We start from the raw sequence: 12,326 nt of genomic DNA on the forward strand, positions 1-12,326 counted from the left end.
AGTGGTGGAAAAGAGGAGTGAGTGGACCTGGGCAAGACACTTTCAGGTCTCTCGCCCCCCAGGAGATGCTTGTACCCACTCTGAAAAAGCACAGGACCAGCACCGTGCCTGTTTATAATTCATAGGCTGACTACTGATCAGCTGTGCGAGCTCTGGCAAATTAGTATCACCTACGGTATCTCTTAGCTAGGTTTTTACACCCTAAGATGTCTGGGGACAACATCTGCAGATGGGTGTGTGTGTGTGTGTGTATCTCTGTCTGCTTTTGTGGGGTGGCATTAGGGCCCTGACAGCATGTGTAACTATTATCGACTCATATAATTTAAGGTCGGAATGGGTCACCAGATTATTCAGTCTGAACTCTTGTAAATCCCAGGCCGCCAGCACCACCCAACACCCACACATCGAACCCAACAATTGAAATTAGACCAAATTATTACAGTCCTCAGGTGACTAAACTATTATGTGCCACAGGCAGAGAATAGAAGGGGCTAAGGTTCACCAATGCCCAAGACCCTGCGATATCAGGGAATTGACAAGTGGTGAAAGACATCGGAGCCATACAGGTGAGGTATGGTGAGACATACTGGAGGCCTATATAAACATCTAAATGGAGTGAGAGATGCCAGAGCCATACTTGTGTGTTTATGGACTTTTGGGACTTGGAAGATGGAGGGTGCTAGGGAATTCTGGATTATGAATGTGAGACTTTTATAATTCTATAAATAACCCTTGAGGGGTTAATTTACTTGGAAAGCTTGCTAGGAGCTACTGGGGACTCCAGAAGAGAGAAATTGAGGCAGAGCCAACCTGAGGACATGAGGGGGCACCTGGGAAATGGCCACCTTATGGCAGGACTAATCATGGAAGGTATCAGAATCTGGCTCCTAGCATTTTTGTTATTTTTGGCATTGTGATCACCTAAGTCATATGACATTGTTTCTGCTTCCTGATTGTCTCAGGTTTTTATATGGCTCCCACTACTGTAGTATCTGAGCACCTCACAATTTTCAGTTTAGTTGTCCTCAGGACACCCTTGGGAGGTAGGGAATTGCACTTATTGCCATTTATAAAAGGGGAACTGAGGCACAGAAAGACTATGTGACTTGCCAAGGTCACACAGGAAGTCTGTGGAGCAGAGACCAGACCTGTATCCTAGGCTACTGCCCTAACCATGGGGCCATCCTTCCTCTCTTCACTGAATGCCTGCAAATTTGTAAAACAGTCAGATAAAGAATAACAAATTTTCTGCTGAAGCTGTTTTGCAATGGAAAATTGGGATTGCAGTTGTCACATTGTCCATGGAAAGTATCTGCTTTTCATGGAAAATTTTGCCTTTTACTAGAAAACTTAAAACTTTTTTTTTTTTTTTTACTGAAAACTTTTAAATTTGGGAGTTTTCATGCATGCACACACATGCTTTGCCTATTTATTTCTTCCATTGAAGTTATTAGTAAGGATTTGTTTAACTAAAAAGCAAACCAGTGACCAAAAGCAGAAATACTTGATTCAAAACAACTTTGTATCCTTAATTTTTGTACTCTGTGGCATTCCCAGGCATACATTAATTTTTCTCACTGTCTCTGCCACTTTGCTTTCAATATACATACGCAAATACAGATTCAGATTTTCAAAGTAGTGCAGAGGATTCAGCCACACATCTTCTATTAGTTTTACTGTACTGCTTTGAAAATCACAGCCAGTACATATATAGACACCATAGTCACAAATGCATATGCAAGTGTATCTATTATAGAGGTGTGCACAGTTCAGTATTCATTCTGGCTCTTTGTTTGTCATTGTGCTACAGAGAGAAGAACTCCCCTTGCAGCTTGCTCTCTGTAAAAACAGTTAGAGTAAGAAATCTGCAACAGCTGGAGCAGGGTATCTCAGTTGTTCCTTAGAGGTTCCTTGTATCTCTGAAAGTAATGAGTATAACTGAATACCATTGTCATGATACAATTCCCCACTCTGAACCTTAGCGTTCAAAAGATGGGTTACCAGCATGAATACCTCTAAGCTTAATTACCAGCTTAGAACTGTAGCGCTGCCACCAACCAGGAATTCCAGTGCCTGGTACACTCTGGTCCCCCCAAAACCTTGCCTGGGGAACCCCAAGACCCAGACACTCTGGATCTTACCACAAGGAAAGTAAACCCTTTCCCCCACCGTTGCCTCTCCCAGACTTCCCCTCCCTGGGTTATCCTTGAGGATACTGTGATTCAAACTCCTTTTCCCTGTAAAATAGTTACTAGAATTTGTTTTGAAAAAATAACTGGATTTTCCAAGCAAATAATTAAAGGAAAGTATTTCTGAAGGGTTGGGGGAATGGCTGGAAGCAGGAGCCAAGTGGGAATTGCTCAGTGGCTACATGGTGTAGGGGAGAGGGATAACCCACAGGAGCTGTATGTGTTTGGAGGATGGGACTGGCCAACTCAAGAAAAGAATCTGACACAGAGAGGAAGGACAAGGCTGAGTTGTAGGGAGGTCATTTTCACGCAGCACTCGAAGAAGTGTGTGTGTGTGTAATTAAAGTAAAAGTATCTACCTTTAGCAAATACATATATTTCAATATAGATTATGATTCAAAAGTTTCCTTTTTTTCTATTGCATCTAATACAGAGAGTGATGCCTGAGCCACGGGATTACACAACATGTCTCAAGAAGGCATTGCAAAGTTGGCTTTATGCTACCTTTACACGCTTCCAATATGAAAAGTACAGAGAAGGGCTACTAGAATGATCAGGGGAATGGAAAACCTAGCTTATAAGAGGTGACTGAAAGAGCTTGGCTTGTTTAGCCTAAACAAGCAAAGACTGACGAGAGATATGATCACTCTCTATAAATACATCAGATGGATATATGCCAGGGAGGGAGAAGAATTATTTAAGTTAAGCACCAGTGTTGACACAAGAACACATGGATATAAACCGCCCATCAACAAATTTAGGCTTGAAATTAGATGGTGGTTTCTAACCATCCAAGGGGTGAAGTTCTGGAACAACCTTCCAAAGGGAGCTGTGGGGACAAAAAACCTAAATTGTTTCAAGATTCAACTTGTTACATTTTTGGAGGGGAAGGTATGATGGGACTGCCTATAATGGCATGTAGTTGATCTGTGACTGCGACTCTAATGGCCAGAGATGGGACACTGTCCCCTGCTCTGAGATAATTGCCACCTTAAATTTTATCTGGATCTTACAAACTGATTTTTGACACCTGTTCAATTGCCATCAGCTACTTTTGATTTACAAGGCACAGGACAGTGCCAAGACATTCATAAGCATATGTGCTGTTCCTACAAAATCTGACTAGGGCTCGACAGTTTCTTTTCAAAACTACTTGATCTGATTTGGACCCCAGGTTAAAATAAATGATTGGAGAGTCTGGAGATTCAAATTTGGTTTGCACTCGATAACTTTGCCAGCCAGTATACTCCCCCTGAGCTTCTTTTGCTTCAATGACTGTTCATCTAGCGAAACCTGAATTTCATGCAATTTCCCTCAACATTTGGAGAAATTTAACGTAACAGAAAAAGCCTGTCAAAGCTGTTTGGTAAGGAGCCATATGCCAGCTCAGGATCAGTGGAGTGGAGCATAGCCTCTCCCTCTCCTCAAACTCCTTTATACTGAAAGCTATTGGTGCAGGAGTCAGCACCTCTGGCTTGGCACGAGCTGAGAATTCTCCACCACTAAAGGAATTCTCTATTGGCCAGTTACAGGGAGATTTCAGCTCCTTTGCACTACCTGAGTGGCACAAAGGGGCTGATCAGAAAGAAGAATGTGGCCCACAGTTTCTGAAGATTGCAAGCTTGTTTCCTGTGGGTTAATGTTTTAGGTAGTTTAGTTCAGAATCCCAACACACACCTCCCCACAAACAAATATGAGAGTTTAGTCTGGGAATGGTGAGATTTTCTTTTTGCAATAAGGCATTATTACTCCCGAGGAGTTTGCATAGTATACATGTAATTTTATTTTCATTTGCATTAAAATGCAGCCAAGTCATTCAGCTAATGAGAGTGGGATGTTCTCCTGCAGGCTAATTTCATTTTGGTTGTTTCTCATTGAGACATGGAGCTATTAGAGGCAACAATTATACTTCTGCTAATACTGGGAACTTCAGCTGGGACTTCTCATCCCATCACCGTCTTAGTTCATGGAAGTAAACCTTCATCTGACAAGTACGAATGAAAAAGGCTACAAATGAAATATATAGCAGTCTCTTTCACATAATCTTTTATGTATTTAGCATACCCTTTTCCTGAGAAAAATATTTTCATTTTAGGAGTCAAAGATGACTTTTAAAAAGAAATCACACTTGCCTCTTTGTGTTATATTTGCTAATGCTTGAGCTCTTATAGGCTTCTTATTCGTCAAATCCTGAGGGTTTTTTTTTATGTGACAGACTTAATTTATAATAAGCTTTTTTATTAGCTAAAGCTAAATTTGCTCCTATTGAAGTCCATACCACAACTCCCAATAGAAATATTGCCATTGGCTTCAGTAAGAACAAGATAGGGTGGCTGATTTTTAACAAGCTCTTATACCAGCCAAATCCTGGGTTTTATTATTACACACTTTGTTTTTAATATGCTTGAAAAATGTCAGCCGCTACCTCTCCACCACAATAGCAAATTCTTCTCACCATCCTGTGGCCAGAAGTAACTCTGCTATGAAGGAATGGAAATATTGAAGACATGCATGTGAAAAAGCCACAAGTACATCTTAGTCCATTTTGGTTACTGTCCCTGACCTGCAGTAGCACTACCCTAATAGTGGGAAGCAGCATTACTAGGCATTGTGGTAACTCTAATAGAGAAGAGCCACTGTTGGCTAGATGCCAGTAGCGCCCATAGACAAGAGTGAAGTCTTGGTCCCATTAGAGTGAATAGGATATTTGCCATTAACTTGAAGTGGGACAGGAATTCACCCTGAGCATTCCACAGCCTGTCTCATGGTCAGGAAGGAAGAAAGGGAAGGGCACAAGCCTTTGAAACTGAACTCTGATGGTGTGCTAACTTGCAATGCATCTCATGTGTGTTACCCCAAACCACTGGCTGCTTAGACATGCTGAGGTTGAGCTGGTAGAGGGAAATCCTAAAGGAAATGTCCAAGGAACACTCAGAAATAAGAGTCTGGGGCGGGGGGGAGGGGAGATATAGATATGTGGATTATTAGAAGGCCTCAAATAGGAGACATTGTTAACAGGCCTATGTATTTTAGAAGCCATTTTGTAACCTGTGACTGGAACCAGGTGGCATAATGGAGCCCTTTCCTGTCACCTGGCCACTCCTCCTTCATGATGGAGGGCTGGCCTGGCCAAATTTGTGTGGCATAGTGACCCCATGCACCAGCTTGCACTGCCACTCACTCAAATTTGGCCTGGCAGTCGCCCCCACCACGAAGGGCTGTCTGGGCCAATCTTTCCCCTCTTGCAGTCTTTCCAGCAACTCTGGCTGCTGTCAACATCTTAGTGGATGCAATAGACCCAAAATTCGAAGTGTTAGCTCTGGATACCAGAGAACATCTTGAAAATATGTCCAAATAAAAATATTTCAGTCGGAACAAACGGCTGTTGTAGTCCACTAAATTCTATGTTTTTAGCCCAGAGTAAATGAACTCTGGATATCTCCAATTACACTGATGGGCTAATCAACCAAAGTCCAAATTTTGCCCTGACTGGGTGTGGTATGGGCTGTAAGTGCAATTTTTGGCTCATTGCATGATTAGCACCTATTGACTTTGGGCTGACTTCTCAGGCACAGTAAGGCCATTTTATGCTGTCATAATGGTGAAAAGGGTGTTGGTGTAATTGAAAATCAGTCCCAATGCCTTTCCAAGCTTCTCTGATCACATCATCAGATTGGCATCCATGAGTGATGTGACTTTTACCTCCAGATCAGTTAGCACTAGCTACTGTGTGGTGCTGCCTCCAGTGATAACAATGGAAGCCTGATGGTAGCCTGCTATTATTTAATTATATGCTTAAGTAATGATGTGATCTCTCCAGTCCTCCCAGTTCCTCCTAAATAGCTCTTCCAAGGCTTATTGAGAGAAACACAGTGCATTTGCTTCCACTATATTTGGTTTTGTAGTTTGTTTGTTTGTTTTTTTTAAATCCATATTCAGCTCCTGTGGACCATCAGAGTTGATTAGTTCATGCATGAGCTCTTTGGATAAATTCAGCCCAACTCAACACATTAATTATTTATTTAATTTAATCTTATGGAGGACGAAGCCTCACCAAATCTGCAAGTATTAGAGCTCTCACTGCCAACTAGCTGATTTCATTTATATCAGTGTTGATGAACTTCTGTTCCTTGATAGGGTTCAGAGTAGCAGCCATGTTAGTCTGTATCCGCAAAAAGAAGAGGAGCACTTGTGGTACCTGAGAGACTAACAAATTTATTTGAGATTAAGCTTTTGTGGGCTACAGCCCACTTCATCAGATATATATATATATATATATATATATATGTGCACACAGAGAACATGAAACAACGGGTGTTACCATACACACTATAAGGAGAGTGATCAGTTAAGGTGAGCTATTATATGCAGAAGAGAAAAAGACCTGTTTGTAGTGGTAATGAAAATGGCCCATTTCCAGCAATTGACAAGTATCCACCCATGCAGCCTCAAATGTCACTTGGAAGCGGAGCCGGTCAGAAGATGGCCTTTTTATCCGCACAGAATATTTTGACTTTTTGGCAAAAACTCGAAAGCTGAAAACTTTTGTCTGAAAACTGAAAATTTCAACTGAGAAATTCCACTGCAGTGCCTCATGCCTCCATTCTCCTCGATTGGCCAGGCTTCTTGCCAGGCTATAGCTCCCAAGATTTACCCTCCTATTGAGCCGCTGTGGTGTATCATGGGAGATGCAGTCTGGCTGAGGAACCAGGCCCATAAAGGAGAATGAGGACATGAGGCACCTGAACTACAACTTCTGGGAGCCAATCACTCTTTTACTGTTTATCCATAGCAAAACAGTATTAACAGGAGCGATTCAGGGAGCCCCTCCACCCCCAAATCAGAATATCCCATAGCCCAGTGATTAGAGCTCTGCTGTGGGGCTGGAGCACCATTAGGAAAAAAATGTGGTGGGTGCTCAGCACCCACTGGCAGTGCCCCTATCAGAATCTCTCCCTCGTCCCTGCACCTCCTGCCTGCCAGTGGACTCCCCCAATCAATGCTTCCTCCTTCCTCCCTGCACACCTCCGCCCCCCCCGCAATCAGCTGTTTCACAATGTGCAGGAGGCTCTAGGGATAGGGGGAGGAGTGAGAACACAGTGCGCTTGGGGGAGAGGGTAGAATGGCGTGGGAAGAGGCAGGGCGGGGAAGGGGAGATGCAAGGGTGGAAAGAGGTGGGAAGAGGGTGGAGCGGGAAAAGGTGAGGTGGGGGTGGGGCCTTGGAGGAAGGGGTGGAGTGTGGGGCTGAGCTGGAAGTTGAGCACCCCCCAGCACTTTGGAAAGTCAATGCTTGTGAATTCCTTTCTCCCCATTAGGCTGAGTAGGGAATTGAACCAAGGTTTTCCATATCCCAGGTGAGTGCTCTAGATCAGTGCTTCTCAAAGTCAGGCTGCTGCTTGTTCAGGGAAAGCCGCTGGCAGGCTGTGCCAGTTTGTTTACCTGCTGCTTCTGCAGGTTCGGCTGATCATGGCTCCTACTGGCTGCGGTTCGCTGCTCCAGGCCAATGGGAGCTGTGGGAAGGGCGGCCAGCACATCCCTCGGCCCACGCCACTTCCCACAGCCCCCATTGGCCTGGGACGGCAAACCGCAGCCAGCGAGAGCTGCGATTGGCCAAACCTGATGACACAGCAGGTAAACAAACCGGCCCGGCCTGCCAGGGACTTCCTCTGAACAAGCAGTGGACCGGCTTTGAGAAGCACTGCTCTAGACACTGAACTAAGTTACAAGATGGACATTGGCACCACCACCACCGCTTTGCGTGGAGTGAGGCATGTGCCTCTCTCATTTTCACAAGAGATGACTTAGGCATCTTAGAGATGCAGCCGACGAAATGGGTATTCACTCATGAAAGCTCATACTCCAATACATCTGTTAGTCTATAAGGTACCACAGGACTCTTTGCACCTTAGAGTGATCCACAATACTCAGCACAGTAGTAGGGAAGCCACCAAAACTAGTCAATGAGAGACACTGGTAAGAGGGCTATGTCCTAGGCTGAGCCCCTCTTGCGGAGATAGGCGCCTATCTCCAGGCTGTCTGGGCACACTCAGCTTTTCTTGCGACTCACAGCTGGAACCCTCTCTTTGGTAATAAGCTGGCTTAGGTGCCTAAGTTCTAGGCCCACTACTGTGACTATTCCTTTCCACCGGTCATCTCTTTGTTTTCTGTGGAGTCCATGTACTCACTGGTGACGTTAGCATGGTAATTCCAGATGGACATACTAGCAAGGGTGTGTGTTTGTGTATGTGTGTGTAATAGGAACTGAATATGCACACATTTATGCACTGATTGCTGACACAGGCCTCCAGTACTAATGATCTATCATCCTGTAGAACTCTGTGCTAAGTGGTCATGTTATGTGAAAGCCTCACTGCATGGCAAGAATGTACTCTGCTGTTAATCACAGCTGTTTATGTTAGTGAGAAAGTTGTAGGAACATTAGACAATTGGTTTCCAACAAGTCCCTTGCTGGGTGACAACAGCCCTTTCATAGACTTGCCTCCTGACTTTTGTGCCTGGTAACTGTACTTGCTTATTGCCTCCTATTTGCAGATCTGATTATGTAAGCGGTAATATATCTCCATGACAAAACCTGTCTCCAGTACATATACTTAGTGGCATATATTTGGGAACTGGTGCAGCAGTTAGCAGAAGCTGGGCTGAATATATAAACTATCCAGTCAGTCTTGCTGCAGTGTAACTTGCCTGTACATCTCTGTTTTGCTGTTTTTAAGACAGTCGGCTTGTGTATGGAGCTGGGTTTTTTTCCTGGACAATGTTGAGATTCAAGGCTTCAGCTCTTACAAAATAGGATCTGTGGTAGATATTGATGTGTATTCTCTCTCGTCTGAGCTGCTTCTTGAGCATTTTCAGAAGGATGTAACTATGTAAATTCGTATTTTATTTTAACTTTGTATAATTGATGTCAGATAAAGTGTAACAGGAAGTACTGCGGACAGAGAGGCAATGACTTTGCCTCTGATGCTCAAAAAATGATGTACCTTATAACCATGGAATATGAGCATCTCGTTGATCAAGGTATTGTTATCTACAGTTATATAAGACCTGATTTTAGAGCTGTTCAGAAACTTTCCAATGGGAACATTTTTTCATCTGAAAATGCTGATTCATTGAAATCAAACTCTTTTGTGGGAATGTGAAGACTTCAATGGCTCTTTCAGTGGAACACAGGCAGGTTTTGAAACCCACTGGATGTCCTGCCAGCTCACCTGCCTGGCTTCTCGGTAGCCTGCCTGGTAGATTGTCTTTGATTTGAGACTCCAGGGTCCATGGCAGGTGGCCTTTTGGTCTACCTCAGGGTCAGAGGCTCCAGGAATTCCAGGGCTTCCAGCCTCATATCATATGATGATGACAACACAATTTCCATCCCATTAATATATTAGGAGGATGTTAAACAGCAGCTACTAAAGTTAGACGTTTGAAAATCAACAGGCCCAGATAACTTCCATCCAATAGTTTTAGAAGAGCTGGCTGAGGAGCTCACTGCGCCATAAATGTTGATTTTTCAATAAGCCTTGGAACACTGGGAAAGTTCCAGAAGACTGGAAGAAGCTCATGTTGTGCTAATATTCAAACACAGTAAATGGGATGACCTGGGTAATCATAGGCATGACAGTCTGACATTGATCCTGGGGAAGAAAATGGCATGTCTGATACAGGACTCTATTAATCAAGAATTAAAAGATGGCAATGTAATTAATGCCAGTCAACATAGGTTTATGCATATCCCAGAGCACAACTGCCTAAGCAAAAAAAATAAAAAACAAAAAACAAAACAAAAAAACCCTCGAGAGCACCTGGAGTGCCGCCCCCGAAATTGTGCTCCCCCAAGCATGTGCTTGGTTTGCTGGTGCCTCTATCCAATCCTGCATAACAGATTCTGTCAAACTAACTTGATATTGTTTTTGATGAGATTACAGTTTGCCTAATGAAGGCAATAGTGTTGATGTAATATACTTAGACTTCTGGAAGGCATTTGAATTGGTACTGCATGGACATTCTGATTTTTTTTTAAAAAAAATATAAAATTAACATGGCACACATTAAATGGATTAAAAGCTGGCTAACTGATAAATCTTAAAATGTAATCGTAAACAGAATCATCACTGAACGGGTGTGTTTCTAGAGGGTTCCTGCAGGGATCTATTCTTGGCCCTACTCTATATAATTATTAATGACTTGAAAGAAAACATGAAACTGTCACTGATAATGATTGCGGTGACACAAAAATTGGGGGAATGTTAAATATTGAAGTGGACAAGTCACTGCTACAGAGTATGGTTTGCTTGCTAAGCTGGTCACAAGCAAATAATATACTTTTTCATATGACAAAATATATACATCTAGGAAGATATAATGTAGGCCACACTTACAGAATGGGGGACTCCACCTTGGGAAGCAATGATTCTGAAAAAGGTCTGGGAGTCGTGGTGGATAAGCAGCTGAACATAAGCTCTAAGTGCGATTCTGCGGCTAAAAGGACTAATGTGATCCTTGGATACCTAAACAAGTGAATACTGAGTGGGACTAGAGAAGTTATTTTACTTCTGTATTAGGCATTGATGTGACCACTTCTGGAATTCAAAGGGGATGTTGAAAAGAACTGGAGAGGGTTCGGAGAAGAGCCACAAGAAAGATTAAAGGATTAGAAAACAGCCTATTTAGCTTAACAAGAGAAGGTTAAAGAGTGACTTGATTACAGTCTAGACTCTAGAAGTACCTGTATGGGGAGCAAATATTTGATAACAGACTCTTCAATCTAGCAGGGCAAGGTATAACACGATCCAATGGCTGGAAGCTGAAGCTAGACAAATTCAGACTGGAAATAAGGTGTACATTTTTACCAATGAGGATAATTAACCACTGGAACAATTTACCAAGGGTTGTGATGGATTTGCCATCATTTTAAAATCAAGATTGGATTTCTTTCTAAAAGATCTGCTCTAAGAATTATTTTGGTGAAGTTCTATACAGGAGGTCAGATTAGATGGTCATAGTGGTCCCTTCTGGCTGTGGAATGTCCTGCTGTGGAGCTGGGAATGTGGAAGCCTTGGGAGCCACTGCTGTGCCAGGAGCCTTGGAGCTTGGGCTCCCAGGGGGAATTTCCTTTTGATTATTTCAAAATGATTTTTTTTTAATTTCCTGCCACAGGAAATTTCAAAACTTTTACTTTTTATTCTAAAACAGAATCCCCTCCCCCGCAACATTTTGGAATTTCTCATGACCTATTTTCATTCTGAAAAATGTGCCATCTGGGTTAGACACATCAGAATATCACTCCAAATATTACCAAGGTCTATGTTTGTCATACTGTAGTCATTCTTGCCTTTCTTTACAAAATACAGGCAAGTTAGCACCTGTACATTGAGGAACTGGAAAATATTTCACCAATGGCTGCTTCAAGCTATTATTCACATAAAATAGCCAGATAAAATCATGCATAAAGAGGTTGCTCAAACAACTTGAAGAAATCTCTATGGAAGCACAGCTGCATCTTAACATGGATAATAAGCTCCCAAAGAAATCATGGAATGGGAAAAGACCAAGAGGCAAACTGAGGAAGAGACATAAAGATTCTTGATAAAGAACTTCTTGTCTTGTGAAATCAATATTAACATGGGAAGCTACAGCAGAAATCAGTTTAGCAATCAGCAAAGTAATATCTGCTGTAGGAAGATTTGAAGTGAAGTGAGAGAAGAAGTATTTGGCAAACAGTAGTTACAGACTCAACAAGAAATACCCTCTTCTCTTGTATTTCTTTTCTTGGCCTGCAGAAATGCCTGTGAAACAATAATTAAACTTTCAAGCCATTTGAAGACTTATAAGAGCACTTGCTAGATCTGTGACAAGTGAAATATTTCACTGCACTGTATATTGATAACTACAGAGGTGGCTCTTAAAAACTTGCTAATTTTACCTATTAGCTTTCACTTAGCAATTTAACTATATGGTTTCTTGCTTGCATATATATACTGCCCCTGGAAATTTCCACTATATGCATCCAACGAAGTGGGTATTCACCCACGAAAGCTCATGCTCCAATACGTCTGTTAGTCTATAAGGTGCCACAGGACTCTCTGCTGCTTTGACAGACCCAGACTAACATGGCTACCCCTC

The sequence above is a fragment of the Chelonoidis abingdonii genome, chromosome 4 (assembly GCF_003597395.2).
Source record: "Chelonoidis abingdonii isolate Lonesome George chromosome 4, CheloAbing_2.0, whole genome shotgun sequence".
Classification (NCBI taxonomy): Eukaryota; Metazoa; Chordata; order Testudines; family Testudinidae; genus Chelonoidis; species Chelonoidis abingdonii.